A 20318-nucleotide genomic window follows, 5' to 3' on the forward strand; every position below is an offset into this window, starting at 1 on the left:
CTCTTTTGCACCTTCTTCAATAAGTTGCCTTTCACAATTTGTTTTGCTATTAGAATATTTGTTTGTCCCAACAAGCCTTCAGGCCCATAGGCTTATCAACACAAACAACACAGCTAATTCTTTGCCTTTAAGGCACCATGCTCTTTGAGGAGTTTACTAATATTGATAAATAAGGTTTTATTCTCTGTATTAAGAACAAAAATATCTCCACAGATTTTTTTTCCTTTAAGTCCAGGGATTTCTCCAGACATCTGGATGCTTTTTTTGCAATTTCTCCAGGTTTTCTTGGCCAGTACATTTTGCTGGAAATCATGAGATTTCCAAAGGACTTTTGGTTTTCATCCAATTGGAAATACAGCAAGAGGAGTTTTTCCCTCCCAGCCTTCCAGGATTTCTACTTCATGTGCTGGCTGGAATCAGCATATATAGAGGGGCATAAAAAGAAAGCCTTGATTAAGAAAAGCTGAGGAAATATTTGTACTTCAAAGACATCTTTCCAGCTTGGGGTGATGGTTCTAATTAGTTTCTACTGAAGCAAAGCTGATGAAGCCTTGCTTTGTGGGACTGTTTAGATGACCATTCACTGCAGAGTAGGACATTGAGGAGGGAAGATCTAGGCCTGTGCCAAGCTTGTGCTTATGATCAGATAGTGTGTCTGATGGGTATCTGAATTACCCAATTCTTAATTAGAGATGGTTATTAGCTCAGAGTCTGAGCCTCTCCATCTCCAGCCTCCAGGTCTCTCTCAAGGACACCTGCTGGGACCACTTTTGCCACCTATTTTGCAACACGGATGGAGGGCAAGGAGATGCCTGCTCTGAGCTCAGTGGTGTTTTCTCCCATGCCACCCTCCCACAAAAGGATGGAGGAAAATGGAACAATGGAAAGGTAGCAAACTGTGATGATGGGGGGGCAAGGCAGAGATCAGAAACACTCATGTGGTAAAAAAGGAGATAGCAAAAGGAGGAGGAGATGGAGAAGATACGGTCTGAGACAATGGAATAATCTCCAAACACGTGGTCTCCATCCACCTTTCTCCAAAATCAGCCTTAATCTGGAAAGATATAGCAAAAGATAAAGGACCAAATCCAAACAGGACAGAGTAGGGAAAAAAATCAAAGTCAAACTGCAGGGGCAAGTGAACCACCATGCCAAAGTGGGGAAAAGCATGGGCCATTTGGTGAGAAGTTGTCTCCTACAGAGGCACCACTGTTGGCTTGGTAGCACCCTGATGTCCCCTGTCCCCAGCAGCCATCAGCAGGTCAGCTTCAGCACAGCCACAGCCATCCCACAGCACAACCCTGCTGGAAACTCCTCCTCTGTGCACCAGTTCCACTTCCAGGAAATCTGCTTCTAGTGCACTTTGTTAAGACAGGATTCCAGGAAAACAGATGTCATGCACTTGGAAGAATTTTGCATTATATTTCATTTCACTGGCGTGCGGTGAATCCACAGCGAGTTTGAACCAGAGCAGGCTCTGACAGCAGTCAAGGCACCCAGCACAGGGCCTGGGCCATGCTCAGGGTCACCAGGGTGACACTGCAGACCAAGGCAGCTCAGACACCCTGCATGGCCTCTGCTGGCACAGGCTCTCCATGGCTGCTCACCAGGGCAGCTCAGCTTTTGTTGGTCAGAATTGATTTATTTGTGATTTATCTGAGAGCAATGCCTGTCAGTGTCATCTAGGAAAAGCAGGATGCTCATCCATGAAGGGAGGGATTTTCCTCACAGGGCACAGGGAGCAGAAGGTGGGCAGAACTTTTGTTAGTGCTCTGTACCAAAAGGTGATAGAGACTTCGCAAAAGCTATTTCCTATAGAACATAAAACCCCTCTGAAACTTTAACTGAGAATCATTCACAACATGTTTAAGGCTTCCAAAGCCATCAAAGCTAACCAGAATTCATTAAGAGAGAAAATAAGATTGTAATTAATTAACTTACTGAAATTATGAATCAAGGACTACGCAGGAAAGGCTATACATCACTTTGCAAGTTATTCATTTAATCAAATAACTGTGCCGAAATATTTGCATTAATAATTGCACCAGAAAGTGCTGATCACAATGTTTAATAAATCCAAGTTGTTAATTCCACAAACTCTTTTTCAGGTCTGAGACATTCATACACAGAGTTCCACTGGTATAAAGGAAGTTTTGGGGCTGTGTACTTAGAAATTCAAGCACAAGATTCTTCCAGAGCTCTGACACGTGGTCAGAGGAACATCTGGAACCTCACCCATATCGTGCCACTCTTCTTCTGCAGATGGTTCAGGACAAGGGGGTTATTGTGACAACTCCTAAGCACAGCCTACAACCCTGGCGCTGCAGTAACCAGCAGCAATTTACCTCTACAATTCCTGGTTACAATTACTCCTGGCAGCACGTCCCCATGAAGAGCTGTTTCCACAGGCACCATCCAAAGCCCCAGCTGTGCCCCAGCTCAGCACTCAGCCTGGCCCCACACAGCTGGGCTCTGGGGACATTGTCCTGGCAGCCCCGGGGTGTCTTGGCTGCTCCGAGCCCTCTCCTGCCCCTGTCCTCTGCCATTCCTGCAGCCCAGCCATCCCCTGGCACTGCTGGCACGGAGCAGCCTTTGGTAGCCCCCTCCCAGCCCACTCTGCTGCACTCTGCCTTTATTGCCTTGGATCCCAAAGCCAGTGACAGCTCTCAGGATTGTTACGTGCTCAGGATCTGAATGCTTTATCAAGCTGTTGCACATCTCACTCCAGGCATATGGAAACACACCAGCCAAACTCATTTTCACTTTCTGGCAACCCAAGGTTCCTCTACTTTGCCTAAAACACCTTAATTTTATTTTGACTCTGACATTTGCTACTTTTATATCTCTGTTATTTCTGCTTTTCACTGATTTGGGACTTTTTGACTTTGAGGATAAAGCAGCAGAATGACATTAACACTGAGGCTTGAGGTCTCTCAAACTGCCTCAAATCAGAATAATTTAATTCAGCCATTTGATACGAATGCCAGGTTATTAATATGCCAAGTACAGAGCTTCATTGCTTCAACTTTTCCCCGAGTTGCAGACATACTTTACAAGCAATAGACCTGTAAGGTTTTGTTTGGAGACACTGAGATGTAGTTTTTGCCCTTTTGTCTTTCTTGCTCTTTTTTCCCCATAGATCTATTTGCTAAAATAAATTGAAATTGGGTAAAAGAGTATAAGGCACAATTTATACTAGATATATCTGCAATTACTAACTCTGAATTAAACATATTCCTTCATGAATAATGAAGCAGAAATAGGCCAGAGGAAAAATGAGATAAGATCTTCAATCCATGTATTTTTAATTGCTTCATTATCTAAAATTTGGTATGAATAGCAGTGGATACAGTTTGCTGTTAATGCACAAAAAGAAATGAGAATTTTCAACCAAATCACAAAAGGCTATCAAAAATTAATTTTGTGTGCTGTGATCATTGAAAATGTAAGTGATTTTGTGGCAGAGTGACATAAAAAATACCATTTATATGCTAATAATGAACAATTCATATTTTTTCATTTTGATGCAAAATAAATTTTATTTTCATTTTAATGAACTGTAATGAATTATAAGCTGTTTCTTTTTATCTTCAAGTTAAAGCTGGGGAAAAGATAATGGAAGGTTGACAAGAAGATTGCCCCTGAATGAAAACAGGATGGAGCAGAGCATGACCCTTGCTTTGACGTGTTAAACTCCTCTGCTGACTTGGCAAAGCTGCTGTTTAGGCCCAAGGTGAGCATCGCCCATCATTGGGCAAAAGAGAGAAAATTCTCCACACTGGGTGGAAAAACTCCACCTTTATTTCACACCAGCACAAGCATTCTGAGAAGGGATTAGCTGTGCTCTCATCCACACAGATGCAGCAGGTCCAAGCTTAGGGATAACTTCTGTATCCACAGATAAAAGCACAAGGTACACTCGTTATATTGGCAGTCCCTAACTCTGAATTAAACATGTTCCTTCATGAATAATGGAGCCCAAAAAGGCCAGAGGTACTAAGGAATCTGATCCAAAGCCTATTAAAGCCAATGAAATGTCTTGCATTGATGTATACCTTATTAATAAATAATTATGGGAATTTTTTTTGCTGTAATTCCTAGAAGAACCAGCCTCAGCCAGGATCTTTATCACTTCATTGCTGCACACAAGACAAGAGATAGTCCTGTCCTAAGGGCATTACAGTGCCCTTAAGGGGCAAGAGATGGTGAGCTGAGTAAGGGCAAGGAACCCAAACAAGCCTGAGACTGTTGTGCTCAGCAATTATGTGCAGCAGGTTGGCACAGCATCTGCTCCAACACTCCTGAAAGTATCAAGCATGTACCAACACCAGCTGAAATCAATAGATATTGCAAACATTAAACACCCAGGAAAACCCAGCTCAGCTTTTTAAAATGAGCCAACCATAATGGAAAGCTAGTTTGAAACTGTTGTCTTGTCTTCACTGCTCCTGGTTCACAGCGGGGTTTTCCTCAGGGGACCTGGGAACAGCCTGCTCGATTTGCAGCCGACTTCTTTGCACCTCTCTCTTGTGGGAATGCCCACACATAATCAAATTCCAGCTTTAACTTCCTTCTGCCTGTTATTTAGAACAGCCTGTTGTGCACAGTGTTGCTGTGTTCACCACTGCTTCCCCTCCAAAGGTGCCGTGCTGCTGCAGCAGCCTCGCACCCACCTGCAGAGGGGCAATGCCTGTAGTGCCACTCGGGGGATTTCAGAACACCTACTCCAGAGGTTCCAGTCCTTGTGGCTTCCAATTTGCATTTTTATCATGATAATACCTTTAAGAAGCTCATTTTAAATAACTCCATCTCAAGAAGAGCTCTTCTGTTTATTATTTGGACTAGAGTAGTAGTGGTAACACATTGATGATTGTTTATTAAACTTTGCCTTGAAAGACCTGAATCTTGGCAGAAGGACTCACAGCAATGGACATAAGTTACAGTACAGAAAATTATGATATTGTATATGTATCTCATAGGTTCCAGGAGCCTATATTAGGAAAAGTATTTCATCCTGAAGGTACACATCCACAGCTCCCTGCAGGGCTCATCCTCACCCCATCCTTGGGGTCTGAGCCCTCCTCAAAACATGACACACATCTGCTCTGTGCTCATTTGTGCAAATATTTATTCATAGGGCTTTGATTGGGTTTTTTTGTTGGTGGTGGTGGTTTTTTTTTCCTTACAAGTTTTACCTTTGTCACTCCTCTATGAATTATGCACTCAAAAGGTTAAAAAGTGCACTAAGTAGCATTTATCTTGGCCAACTGCTGGGTGAAGCAGGCAGTGATCAAAACCATTGCAATTCTGATCCTAGGTCTCACCAAAATACTTTGAAAAATAACCTGGGTAAAATTATTAAAGACGTGAAGTGTTGCTTAAGAAACAAACTACTGAACTAGTCTCCACACTAAAAACTAAAAAGAATTCAGAATTGTTTGACCCAAGTCAAGGTGTTTCTGCAGGTGATTCTCCAGGTTGAATTTGGCCTTAATTTTGCAAGGGATTTCACTTCAAGGAAGAATATTGGATTGGAGAAGGACACAGCAATATATTTTTTCAGCACTACCACTCATGCAGCTGCATCATATTTTTATCCTGACAATTTCATTGATTTCAATTTTTTTTTAAATGTAATGTTTTCCAAATCTTGATGCTAAACACAAAAGAGAAAAGGCTAACGGAAAATGGAGTAAAAACATCTAAATTTTGCTCTAAAATTAAAATGACACTAAATATTTCAGGACATCTTGGTCTAACTGTGACATTTTGGATCAAAGGTTTGGTAAACTGCAGCTAACAATTTGTGGTATTAAAATTTGTCTAGAGAATTGCAAAGGGTAACATAGCACAGAAAAATATGAAAGATGACAAAACTAAACTTCTAAAAGAAACCAGATAATTTATAATTATTACTGGAGAAATGACATAGCAGCTGTGATAACAAGACACTGAGTCATTAGACAGACATGTAAAGCAGAAGATAATAAAGTAAAGAAAGAGATATATACTATTTACATGTAATAGCAATTTTGTTCAGAAAGCAACCTGAGATTTCAGGGGAATTTATTACTAGGTGCAATCATGAACCTGCCCATCAAAAAGAGAGAAATAACACAGTCACAGTCATGTCCCAGAGGAAAACTCAGGAGCTGGACTGGAAGAAGCTCCCTGTGATATGACAAAAGAAATGTGTGTGAGAAGTTGATTTTATTAGCATATTGATAGCAAATCAAATTGACCAAAAAAGGCATTTAGAGAGGCTGACACTGTCCAGTGCTAACAGCAAACAAACCCAAGCACCAGCTCTCCCCCTGTGGCCTGTGTGTGGCTCAGGGTCCTGTCCTTGCCTCGTGGCAGTTTGGGTGCTAGGCTGGGTGTCATAGAGAAGGATGTTCCCAAGTTGAATTGGAAGGGGTTAAGGAAGAAGAAGTTCTTGGCCAACAGTATAAAGTCACCTGAAACAAAGGAACTCATGATCTTTGAACAGGCTGGCAGTGGAGCAGGGTAGATCAACCCTGTGTTTGCAAACCCAGGCTGATTCCAAGATAAATACAGCAAAAATCAGGTGCAGACATCCATGGGAAGTAAACAGGATTAAGGGTTTTTACAGATGGAGACAACTCAACAGCCTGAGGCTTTGATAGCACACCCTTGTGAGCTCATCCCAAAGCAGAAGGGACTGACAAGGACAGTGCCTGAGCCTGGCTTCACCAGCTACAAAATCTCCTCTCTGCATTTCCACTGGCTGCCTGCTGCCCAGCACTGTTTATGCCTTCAAAGGCTATTGGCAAACCTACCAAATATTTATGTCTTGCATTCCTTTAGTGTCTGCTTCAATTTTTTTTTTATTTGAGCTAAATGTTTAAATTTCCAGTTGCTGAAGAAAGGAATAGCTTAATATTCATTTGCAGACTTAGTTTTGTTTTTCTCCTTCTCATCTCTGGCATGTACAGAATACTCTCACTGGCATGAAAAGATCCCCAACACAAGGTTTTTTGGTAAATCCTATTGGTTTATCCTAATTATTTCCCAATCGTTATTGTGAATTTATTTGAAAAGCAATAAAAAAAAGAAAATTACAAGAAAAAAATTAATTGTGCAGAAGACCCCCTAAATGAAGCTGAAGAGAAATGAACTATGTTTTCACTCTTGGAAATGTGCATAAAAAGACTACGTAAGCAGTTACAGAAAAATAACAGATGTTTACAAGAAAAAAACCAAAACTGAAGAAAACACAGAGATATGAATAAACACAGTTTGACTCCACCAATTAGAATACATTTGTTTGATCCAACAATGAAGCTTTGACAAGTGTCAAAGTTTCTGTTTTAGTTACTGTCTTGACATAGTTACTGAAAATTGCCCAGATTTTTAAGGATTTGTCCTAATCACATGAAATTGTACCATCATTTTCTTTGGCTGCTACTCTGCTCAATAGGAAATCTTGCCAACAAGAGACATGTAAGTCTTAATCATGCTTGAAGAAGGAAGACTTACAATTCAGCTCTCAATAAGACATAATGAGTCAGATAGAAGGTGATTTGCTTGATCACATTGTTCAGGCAAATTATAGATTTTCTACAAATTTCCATTTTTTTTTTCCAAATATAATTCTGTTATTGTATGCTCTGTCTGTAAATTTTCCCACTTTTTTATCAGTCTATTCAGGTTTGTATACGTTGAGGAACAGAGCCTGGGAAGGAGGCAGATATCTGCCTGCTTGCCACAATTTTGTCTATTGGCATTTTCAAGAGCCAGCAGTGGTCAAATCTTCTGGGCTACAGCAGACCCCCTCCCTGACCCAACAGCACCCACAGAGGAGGCGAAGGAAATTTCTCTAAACAGTCTCTGGTTTTAGACCCAGGAGGGGCTGCTTGCACCTCGGCTCCCCGTGCACCAGGCAGGAGCTGACTTTGGAGCTGCTCAGGAGCCCCAGGAGCAAGCAGGACTTCCAGAATCAGAGGCCACAGCTGCCCTTGTGCTCCTGCTAACACTGTGCAGCTTGAGGAGGGGATGGAAATGTTCCAGGTTAGACATATCTTGGCATCAGAGGCCCTTATGGAGATTGAATTCAGCTAGGCCACCCCAGGGGACATAAAAGTAAAAAACTGTTTGCATAAAGCCTTTCTCACCATTCAGTATATCCTCCTCCCTCAGAACCTCCTGCTTATCTATCAGAGGCTTGCCATGGTTGTTTATCACATCCTGGGCAGCCAAGAATCAAAGCCTAGGAATGAATCTGAAGGAAGAATGGCAGGAGGGAAGAACACCCTTTCCACCCTGCTGCTCTTTCATGCAGTGCATGCCAAAATGAAACAACAGCTCAACAAAGCCTCCATCTCCAGTCGTGTGGCACTGATTGTTGGTTCAATAACCACTCAGGTTCCACAAGTCCATGCATAAAGAGAACCAAAGATATGTACTACTAAACATAATTTTTTCCCCTTTGAGACAAGTCTGACTGTGATTGTGTGCAGAAAAGTTGGGTGATAGATCTGAGAGGAACAATGACAAAATGACAGGATGGGCACTACTGTGCTGGTCCCAAATCAGGCTCTGACAATAACCTCCACAATTAGGTGGCCCCAGGCACAGATGGATTCTCGCAGTCCTTCAGTCAGCAGTGTTGGCTGAGATGATACAGACATCCTCATTCATCAGCGACTTGGCTGAGATCTTGATTTGCTCTCTCTGTTTTCTCAGTATATGATAAATAATGTATGATGGATTTGGCTTTGTGCCCAGAAGGAAGGTCTAAAACTGTCCCACCTCCAGACATGCTTTGTGTTTTCTGGGTATTAGCTCCTGGTTTTCCTCAAGTGCCAGGTGGCCTCTGGACCACCACAGAAGAACACTTTCCTCTTACATGAAGAGTTGGGTGTGTAATGAGCGATAAAAAGCCTAATAACAAAAATTCCAAAATACACTATTCCTTCCTTGAGTCCATAAAGTCAGTTAAGGAAAAGCATAAATGTTGAGAGGTGTTGGTGCAAAAGGCAGGAGTTCATTTTGCATCATTTGTGTCTGCTGGCTTTCAGAGAACATTGTCTGCAGATTTATGATTCACCAGGTAGCTCTAAGAATGCCTGGGCACTTTGGAAACAGCCCTTGGACTGCTGTAAAAGAGAATGGAAGTGGAAGCTGAAGAGGATGCTGTGAAGTAATTGGGTTGTTAACTGCTTCCACGCTGAATGACATGCAGGTGTACCCAGAAAATGTTCTTTATTATTTTTTTGAACACACTGCACCAATGTACAGAGCTTTTGCCTGCTTAAAACTTCTGTTTTCTTTCAAATTTTACAATACACTTCAATCTGGCATGTGGTCACAATGAGGCCATTACTGGGTATGACCACTTAGGAACTGCTGCTTTTCAAGTGGCTGCAGTAGGAAAAACAAACTGCTGCATGCACCTCGGGGCAGCTGTGTCCATGTGCACTTGCAGAGTCAGCTTTCAGTGCTGTGTCTTTGAAACAAGCAGAATTTACAGGACTAAGGATTTTAAAGCCAAAAATCAAATCAAACCTGTGTTAACTCCGCTTCTTCACGTCTCACTTTTTCCTCCTGCTTTTAAGACTTAAGCACGTGTCTCAAAGAAGAATGCAGAGCAGCAGCACGTGTAACCACACTAAGCAAGGCTGGAGAAGGCTCATTACCAAGAGCCTTGACAGCAGTTGGAGCTCTCTGTGAGGCAGGCACATCACTGGACTGTGGAGTTGCGTTATGTATATGTTTTATTATCCCTGTATTATGTATTGGTTTATTCCTTTGTACCCCCGTGTGCAACTTGGTTTATCCCCAGTTTTCCCGCCTTGTCCGCCCTTCCCGCCTTCCCAGTATCTATCCATCACCCTGAAAGAGGCATTTTACCCCCCCCGGGTGCCTTGTCTATCACTCGGTGCCCCTTCCCATCCATCCAGAAGCTTCTACTCAGGGCACCGGGTGATTGGGCGAGGACCTGGGGCTCCCCCCATATCCTTCCCCCATTGGACCCCACCATATCCCCCCATCCCGGAGCCACCCCCTATCCCTATCCCCATTGGTTGTTGGATACCCCTCCCTTACAGTTTATAAGCCAGTGCAAGCACCTTGTGCTTGTTCCTGTTGGCTGGTATCGTTCTAGGATATTTGGCCCCGTTGGGCTACAATAAACTCGGACTTAGCCCCCAGCAGGATCCGCTCTTCATTTACCACCGCGAGGCTTGCTAGCGCTGCCCGGAACCCACAAAGGCACTCTCCAAACCCCAGCTGGGAGCGGCGGAGGGTGCCTCCATCGCCCGCCCTCGCCCCACAAGAGCTAGCCGGGGCTGAGATAAAGGGAACCGGGGCGGGAGCGCGGCAGCTGGCGCCCAACGTGGGGCCCCGTTTTCGCGGCGTTGGACCCTCGTTTGAGGATTTTAGGGTCGCGCAGACCTGAAGAATCGTCCTCCTGGCCGTCAGCTACCCCGGCGAGAGCAGACCCACGTTTTAGTGGGTGGCACTCTTGGGGACAGGATCGGCAGCTCTGGAACGCACCTCCGGAGTCGATTCTCTCGCGGAGAAGCCCTGCGATTGGTTTTTCTTTTCCACCCTTCCCTCTCGGACCCCTGTGGTTTGTGAGTATAGGGGCCCCTGGGGCTTTCCCGGTCCTTTTTTTTTTTGGTTGGTTCCTTTCCCCTAGGTTTTAGGGGAAGGATCCCTTTTTGGTGGGTTTCTTTTTCCCCGGGGTTCGGGGAAAAAATTCCTGTTTTTGGTGCTTCCCTTTCCGGGCGGGAAGCTAAAGGACCGTGACAAAGCCGGAAGTGTGGTCTTTTGTTTTTCGTTCGTGTTTTCCCAATCGTAGGCGCTGCAGCACGATTTAACATCTAACAGCCATGGGTGCAAGGCTGTCCGTGCCGCAGAAGAGCATTTATTCCCAAGTTGTGGGTATCCTTTTAGTGGGGGGAATTAAAGTTAAAAAATCTGAAATAAAACGGTTCGTTCAGTGGTTGTCGCTAACTTTCCCTGACATTTCGCCAGCTAAATTATACCAAGCTCCTTTTTGGGAACAGGTAGCGGGGAAGATCCTGCGACAGTCAGATCTCTCTCTCTCCATATTCACCCATTTGGCTCTCCAAATTCGCGATATAATTAAATATCGCTACGAAAGTCTGCCACTGCCAGCTGCAAACAAACCGATCCCCAGTTCAGCGGGTAGTTCATATAACCCTACTCCGCTTCCCTGTCCCTCAGCCCGGTCGCTGCAGTACGATGCAGCGCTCGCCGCTGCAGCGGGGCGCGGGGCGGCTGCTGTCGCTGCTCCCGCGGCTGCGGCTGCGGCGGGCGCTGCGGGAAAACTGCGGCAAAACTCTCCCTCTCTCCCGAAGTCGGGTATTATCAGACAGGCATCCCGGCATTGCCCGCAGGCAGATTCTGGCCCCTCTGAGAATACCCTAGACACCCCGCAGAGCGGTGCAGGCACTGTCTCTGCTTCTACCCGTTCCCCTTCTTCCCCGCGCTGTACAGCCCTGTCCCGTAGAGACTCCGTTCGTTTTCAGTTATCCCAGACCCCCGAATATCCCTCATCCCCCATCCTCCATCCCCAAACCCCACGAAATGGCTCCCCTTCTTCCCCCTTCCCCAGGACACAAGATGGAGGTGACCGCGTGGGTTTTCCCGCCACTCGTGCTCCTTCTTCCCATGATCCCTGTCCTCCCCCCTCCCATAATCCCTTCCGGCAGACCAACCCCTTCTGCTCCCCGGATTTCTCCGCCCACCTCCCTCCTCCACCCCCCGTCAACTCCCCCTCCCTTGAATTATTCAACACCCCACCCCTCAGCTCCACCCCCGGGGAGGGGAGTCCCTACCATACCACTCCTCCTGCTCCAGACCACGCCTCGTCCCCTGGTTCCCACGACCCCACTTCCAGTTCCCACGCTTTCGGTTCCGGGGGGGGGGAGCGTGGGAACCCCGATCCACCCCAGTCCCTACCTGCCTTCTCGGCCGCACCTGTCACCTGTACCCCGCGGCAGGGGGGTAGGCCCCTTGCACAGTGGTCCCCCATCCCCCAGCAGACCATCAAAGAGCTCTGCAAGGCCAAGAAGGGGTTCGGAATGGAAAGCGAATACTTCCGAGGCTTATTAAAAGCAACCCTCTCCTCCAAAGAATATGTCCCAGCAGACATGCGAACTCTCTTCTCCTGTTTAATTACCCACGGAGAATTCCTCATCTGGGAGTCCGAGTGGAAGCGGGAGATCAGAGAGGTGTTACCTGACCTCTGGGCCAATGCAGATAGCTCTAGGGATGAGGATGGGGCTGTAATATCGCTAGACCACTTGTGTGGGGAGGGGGATTGGAAAATGGGGACCAAGCAGGCGGAAAAAATCCCCAGAGAGGCGCTGCAAGTCAGCACTAGGGCAGCAGAAAAGGCGTTTTTTAAGTTAAGACCCAGCGGTACGGTTATTAACTTCTTGTCCCTAAAGCAGGAATCCCTAGAACCTTTTGTCGCGTTCGTGGATCGCTTGCATCACGCGATGGAGGCTCAGGTCCCAGACGAGAGGCTGCGAGAGGGGATGCTTGCCACAGTTGCGAGGCAGAACGCTAACGACGCGTGCCGGCAAGCAATCCTCAGTCTGCCCCTGGACCCTGAGCCTACCCTTCAAAGCATGCTACAAGTCTGTGCGAAAAAGGTGACAGTTCCTGCTAAAGACATTCCAGAGACTCCTAAACCACCAACAAAGAGAGTAGCCTTCGTTGAAGCCGTGACACCGCCAGCCACCCCTTCTCCAGATCGCCGCCCTACAGGAGCACCCCCGAGGGGACAACAGCACCATCAGGCCTGCAATCTATGTAGGCAGAAGAGACATTGGGCTTCCCAATGCCCGCTGAGGGACGAGTTTTTTAGGTTTAAACAACAGCGACAAGAAAAGAGTGCCCCCAACTCGGGGGGAAAACAAAAAAACTGAGTCATCAGCGCAGTCCCTCCCTGCGCGAGGACATAAATATGGTGGGTTCTATAACATCAGAGGAGGGGAGGGACGACTACCTGCAATGCCCACCTGAGGACATTTCACTGGACTTGACACACCAGATTATGGCTGACAAACCAGCCTATATGAGAGAAGATGTGGATTTCATTCCCACTGCTTGGCTGGGTCGAGGCCCGAACCAGCCCAAGCCGATACTTAACATCGTATCTGGTTTCTCCCCATATAGGTTGGCCCTGACTGAAGCTCTGCACCTAAGGGACAGCGACTGGCACTCCATCGCTGTCGACACAGAGGACCCAGGAACCTGGAGGAACCTCCACAGTAAGTACATCGTTCTTGGGGACACAAAATTCACGCCTCTCGAAGTCACTATTGCACCATCCCTGACATCCAGGAACACCGAGCGATTAGTGGTGTGGCTGCACTGCCCCCATCCTCCAGTCTTCCTTCCCAAGGGCCAAATCATCGCCCAAGCCATTCCAGCATCTGGGCCTCCGGCACACCCTGAGGATCTATGGAAGAAGTCAGCGAAGAAGAGCTACCAGGTGTGCCAGGCCCAGGTCATAGGGAAGGAAAGACCAAAGCTCTCCTGCTATATGCGGAAGGATGGGGAGTACAAACACCTAAGCGGTCTCCTAGATACAGGAGCAGACGTGACGGTCATTCCCGCACGGGATTGGCCGTCACGCTGGGAATTGCAAAACGTGGCGGGGAAAATTCAAGGTGTAGGAGGTTCTCAATTGGCAAAGCAATCAAAAAACATCGTAAAATTTGAGGGGCCGAACGGACAATCGGCCTATTTACGCCCGTTCGTATTAGATTACACAGAACCCTTATGGGGGAGAGACCTGATGGCCCAGTGGGGGGTCACAATTAACATCCCGACCCCCCAGGTTTTTCGGGCAACAGTCACTGAGGAGCGTCCTACCCGAAAACTTAATTGGCTCACAGATACACCAGTGTGGGTAGAGCAGTGGCCGCTCAATAAACAGAAATTAAAAGCGCTTCGGGAGCTCGTGAAGGAGCAACTTGCCAAAGGGAATATCCAGGAAACAACATCCCCCTGGAATTCCCCTGTCTTTGTCCTAAAAAAACCTGGCAAAGACGAGTGGCGCCTCCTTCATGACCTTCGCGCCATCAACAATGTAATAGAAGACATGGGTCCTCTCCAGCCAGGGATGCCGTCCCCCACGATGTTACCAGAAAATTGAGAATTAGCTGTCATTGACATCAAAAATTGTTTTTTCCAAATTCCCCTACACCCTGATGACGCACCACGGTTCGCCTTCTCGGTTCCTTCCATCAACCGAGAAGCCCCAATGGAGAGATACCACTGGAAAGTTCTTCCCCAAGGCATGAAAGTCAGCCCAAGCATTTGCCAGTGGTACGTCTCTTCATTGCTGTCCCCTGTGCGTGCAGCCACCGAGGGCGTGATCATCCAGCACTATATAGATGATATTCTTATTTGTGCCCCCAACAGCGATCTACTTACACACGCGCTTGAACTGACAACCAGTGCGTTGGTTGCTGTAGGGTTCGAGCTGCGAGAGGATAAAATTCAAAGAATGCCACCTTGGAAGTACCTGGGTTTGGAGATAAACAAGCGGACCATTGTTCCGCAGAAATTGGCCATAAAAAATTCAATTCGGACTCTAGCCGACGTGCAGCAGCTGTGTGGGTCTTTAAACTGGGTGAGACCCTGATTAGGTATTAACAACGAAGACCTAGCCCCTCTTTTCAATTTATTGAAAGGGGGGGAAGAGCCTAGTTCTCCCAGGGAACTCACTCCAGAGGCCAAAGCTGCTTTGCAGAAGGTTCAGGAGGCAATGTCTGCCAGGCAGGCCCACAGGTACGATCCGGGCCTGCCCTTCAGATTCATCATATTGGGCAGACTGCCACACCTCCACGGTGTCATCTTCCAATGGGCAGACACCCTAGGAAAGGGCAAGGATCAGGACAAAAGGGACCCACTCTCCATCATAGAGTGGGTATTCCTGAGTCATTCACGATCCAAAAGGTTGACACGGCCACAAGAGCTGGTGGCAGAGCTAATCCGCAAAGCGAGAACGCGGATTCGGGAGCTGGCGGGGTGTGACTTTGATCACATCCACATTCCTTTGAAATTAGAATCGGGCCAATTCACAAAGGCAATGTTAGAACACCTGCTGCAAGAGAATGAATCATTGCAGTTTGCACTGGACAGCTACACCGGAAAAATTTCTGTTTTGAGACCGGCCCACAAAATTTTCAATTCCGAAATCCAATTCACTCTGTCAACAAAACAAATTCAGAGCAAAAAACCCTTAAAGGCTCTAACAGTTTTTACAGACGCGTCCGGAGGGTCCCACAAGTCAGTAGTGACTTGGAAAGATCCTCAAACTCAGCAGTGGGAGGCAGATGTTGTTGAAGTAGAAGGATCCCCTCAAGTAGCTGAGTTGGCCGCAGTCGTTAGAGCTTTTGAGCGGTTCTCTGAACCTTTTAATTTGGTAACTGATTCGGCCTATGTAGCAGGTGTAGTGTCTAGAGCACAGGATGCAATCCTGCAAGGTGTCTCCAACGATGCCCTTAACAGGTTGCTCTCTAAGCTGATAAGGCTAGTCTCCCACCGAAAGCAACCGTTTTATGTGATGCATATCAGGTCACACACCGACCTGCCGGGGTTCTTGGCCGAGGGCAATCGCCGTGCCGATTCCCTCGCTGCCGCCCCCGCACAGCTGGCGCCGCTCCCGGACAAGTTCCAGCAAGCCAAAATAAGCCACCAGCTTTACCATCAAAATGCGCCTGGTCTGGTCCGGCAGTTCCATCTAACCCGGGACCAGGCCAAGGCCATTGTGGCCACATGCCCGTCCTGTAAGTCGCTCCCACTACCATCGGTGAGCGCAGGGGCTAACCCTAGGGGTCTGAAGTCCTGTGAGGTGTGGCAGATGGACGTTACTCATATCCCCTCCTTCGGGAGGATGAAGTACGTCCATGTCTCCGTGGACACCTTCTCTGGAGCAGTTTTCGCCTCTGCCCACACAGGGGAGAAGGCCAAGGAAGTAGAGAAACACCTGATACAAGCCTTCTCCATTCTAGGCATCCCAAAACAGATAAAAACAGACAATGCCCCCGGGTACACATCCAAGGAATTCGCAGGCTTCCTGCAGCAATGGGGAATAGAACATAAAACTGGCATCGCCTATTCCCCGACAGGTCAAGCCGTGGTAGAGAGGACTCATCAAAGCATCAAAAGGATGCTTAAACAACAACAGTCGTCAGCTAAAAATGAGTCCCCCCAGGTTCAGTTAGCGCGAGCCCTTTTTACCATCAATTTCTTAAACTGTTCCTTCGAGTGCCTCAACCCCCCCATCGCGAGGCACTTTAATTCCTACGAGCAGAGCAAGGTCAGGGAAAAGCCGCCAGTTCTCATTAAAAACCCTGAGACCTGGCGGCAGGAAGGACCCTATGACTTGGTCACCTGGGGACGGGGGTACGCTTGCGTATCCACGCCCTCAGGCCTGAGATGGGTCCCTTCCAAATTCGTCAGACCATATGTCCCTAAGACCCAGAAGAGAAAACCGGACAGTCCTCAAGTTGGGTACGCCGCCCTCCGACGGCGGAAAAGGTCCCCCTCACCTGGTCCCCCCTCTTCCCTCCCTGGCTCCTGGAATTCTCTGTTCCCCTTTGAGTTAGACCTCCCCTACCTCAACTATTAATTTCAGTTGCTTTCTAAAGAAACAGGACTTTTGCTGCTGCTGGGACTCATTGTGTTTATTACAGGCTTTAGCGTAGTGATGAACTGAAACCCTTGAACAAAGAAGGGTTTCAAAAAGAAAAATTTCCAGAAAAAAGAAACATCTAGTTTCAAAATGAGCCCAGTGACTGTGAAGCCCCCGTTTAAAGACTTACTTTATCCTCTTCACCTTTCTTTCTTTTTAAACAAAAAAAGGAGGAGATGTGGAGTTGCGTTATGTATATGTTTTATTATCCCTGTATTATGTATTGGTTTATTCCTTTGTACCCCCGTGTGCAACTTGGTTTATCCCCAGTTTTCCCGCCTTGTCCGCCCTTCCCGCCTTCCCAGTATCTATCCATCACCCTGAAAGAGGCATTTTACCCCCCCCGGGTGCCTTGTCTATCACTCGGTGCCCCTTCCCATCCATCCAGAAGCTTCTACTCAGGGCACCGGGTGATTGGGCGAGGACCTGGGGCTCCCCCCATATCCTTCCCCCATTGGACCCCACCATATCCCCCCATCCCGGAGCCACCCCCTATCCCTATCCCCATTGGTCGTTGGATACCCCTCCCTTACAGTTTATAAGCCAGTGCAAGCACCTTGTGCTTGTTCCTGTTGGCTGGTATCGTTCTAGGATATTTGGCCCCGTTGGGCTACAATAAACTCGGACTTAGCCCCCAGCAGGATCCGCTCTTCATTTACCACCGCGAGGCTTGCTAGCGCTGCCCGGAACCCACAAAGGCACTCTCCAAACCCCAGCTGGGAGCGGCGGAGGGTGCCTCCATCGCCCGCCCTCGCCCCACAAGAGCTAGCCGGGGCTGAGATAAAGGGAACCGGGGCGGGAGCGCGGCACTGGACAAACACAAGTGCCCCTGGACAACTTAGTGTTTAAAAGCAGCAAAGTGATGTGAAATGATAAATTAGAATGGTCGTATGGATGCCTTAGTGAAAAGTAAAACTGCAGAAAAATATAACCATGTCTTCATGAAGAGGAGGGGAAAAACAACCCCGACTGTTGAAAGCAGATGAATTGAAATGTGTTCACAAAAATAACAGGAGACATATCGATACCTACAGCAACCATCCCCACTTGGCTCCATCTGGAGATCAGGGAGCTGAGAGGGAAGAGAAGAAGCACAAATGTTCAAGTGTCTCAGGGAGAATATTACATCCAGGGGATGTCTTAGCAAGCAGGTTCCACATGCAAAATTGAAAGCAATAATTTATTTTTTTTTAAAGGAAGCTATCCTAGAGGAAATAAAACACCAAAGAAAGTGAGCATGTCATGTATTTCAGATGCATCACTTTACACATAGCACAAATACATTTTTGTTATTATTTTTAGGGAAGATAAGCCCTAGGTAGTCTTATAATGTCTTGGTAGAGCATCAAAAGGAACCTGAACATTTCAGTCAGATCTTGTTTGGAGAGTACTGTAATGCATGTTATTTGGCAAAGAGACTTTCAAAGTGTTGCCAAGCCTCAGTTTATGGATTTAAGACCTCAGTCGTTTAAGGCCCTGTTTACAAAGCAATGCATCATGTCACAGCATGGCACTGAAGTTGCAAATGGCTCCCAGATTTTGAAAAAACTTTACGCTGCAGTGGAATACAGATCACTCTGAGACACTGCCACAGGCTTCAGGAGGAATGCAAGCACTCTCCTACACAAACAGTGTGCCAGCTCCTGAGCTGGTATAAATCAAAGCAACCTTTTTTCAGATAAAGAGAACAATGGTGATTTATATCCACTGAATCATATTAAATATTTCTTGAGCAGCACTGACCTAAGAGCCTCAAGACCAGATCCTCAGGCAGAGCTGGATGCTTAATTCCTGTTGGTGGAACAGAACTGAGTATCCAAACCCTTCCATGGAATTCAGTCTAAGTGAAACAGCAACCTACAGGCATATGTACAACATGCAATGAATGCAGTGCACTTCACCCCTACCCAGGCTAGCTCCAGCTCTGGCACAGAAGAGCAGTGGCAAGCAAGGCTAGGGTTAATTAGCCCTACTGGAAGGGCTGTGCTGGGCTGACACAGCTCCCCAGGCCTGAGCCAGTGCCTCTGCTGAGCTCTGCCTCTTGGACCTGCTTGTGTGCTTGCTGCTGGCTCCTGGCTTGCTAACACCAGGCTAAGTCACACATCATGTTTGCACAAATGACAGAAACCATGTGCTCAGCACAGTGCTGGGAGAGGGGAGCAGCATTTGGGACATCCCAGCTCAGGTGTAGCACGGGTTACAGCCATCTCAAATACAACCATGCAGGGGTAGCTCTTTCACAGCTCTGATCAAAGGGCCTGTTTAAAGAAAAGCAAAACCACTCTACTGATAAAAACATTTTTATTTATCTGCATTTCTCTGGCAAAACAGAGTATTGTGTAGGTTTAGCTGTTCTGCAGAAAGGTTCTGGGTACTGATGGGTGCCAAGCTGAACATGAATCAGCCGTATGCCTAATCCTGCCTAATCCTGTGATGTAAAGAAGGCAAATATTTCCAGCAACTTGTGTTGGTAGAAGACCACCACAAGTAGACACAGGAGGTGATTAATGTCCTCTACTCAGCCCTGGGGAGACAGGGCTGCAGCACTGCTCATCCAGTTCTGGACAAGTAAGTTCTGGAGCAAGTCCAGTGAGGGGCTACTAAAATGATTAAGGGCTGGAATCATTCATGTGAGGAAAGGCTGGGATGGATGGGCTTGCTCAGGCTGGGAAGAGAAGGCTCAGGGTTGGCAGTGTCTCTTTAATGCATGTAAATATCTGATGGAAAGCAGTAAAAACACTAAGCCAGGCTCTTTTCAGTGATAGGACAAGAGACACTCATTGAAATATTGGAGACCCCATTTAAAGCTAAGAAAAGGTTTGGCATTTTTTTATCTTATGTTCGATCTCTCTGCCAAACACTGGAACATGTTTTTCAGGGAGCTGTAGTGTCTCCATCCTTGCAGATATTCAAAATCTGAACATGGCCCCAGGCAACCCTCTTTTTCTGGCCCTGCTCTGAGCAGGAGTGTTTGGACCAGGCAGTTTGCAGAGGTGACTTCCAACCTCTGAGATTCTGCCACTGCTTCACTGCAAATTATAAACCTGGGGGAAGGGAGAGTACAATCTTTGGTACTGGCAACTCTGGAAGCCACACAGCTCTGGGCAGGACACTCTGTCCAAAGGCAGCTCCATGCTCCAGTGTGCACTCTCAGCCAGGCACAGCACTGCTGGAGCAGCCCAGATAAACCTCAAAGGCATCCAAATCATCACTGGTGTAATGGACAGAAACACAAAATAAAGGAGGATTTAACCAGCACCTGATGGGGTGTACAAATTGGGACATAAGTGGAGGACAGAAGTACTAATGAGTTATTTTGCTTCTAAGTTACTTGCCGTAGAGTTTCATTACATATTTTTCATACTAACTGAGCATGAAAGGTCCCCTTCTGATGGCAAAAAGAGAACAGATAAAACTCAGAAGTCTGCACAGCTTGCTGCCTCTTTCCTCTGCTGGAAAAGGATAATTATCTCAGGCCTGCCTAATCCTGTAGGATTTCTCCCAGATAGTGTCAGTGCTTTCATTGTTCTACACTGTGCTGGGCTTTTTCATCCACAGGGCTCAAAGTGCCCTACTGAGGGGAAGGCAAGCAGACCTCTTCAAAAGACCA

This window comes from Lonchura striata, chromosome 16, assembly GCF_046129695.1.
Source record: "Lonchura striata isolate bLonStr1 chromosome 16, bLonStr1.mat, whole genome shotgun sequence".
NCBI classification, from domain to species: domain Eukaryota; kingdom Metazoa; phylum Chordata; class Aves; order Passeriformes; family Estrildidae; genus Lonchura; species Lonchura striata.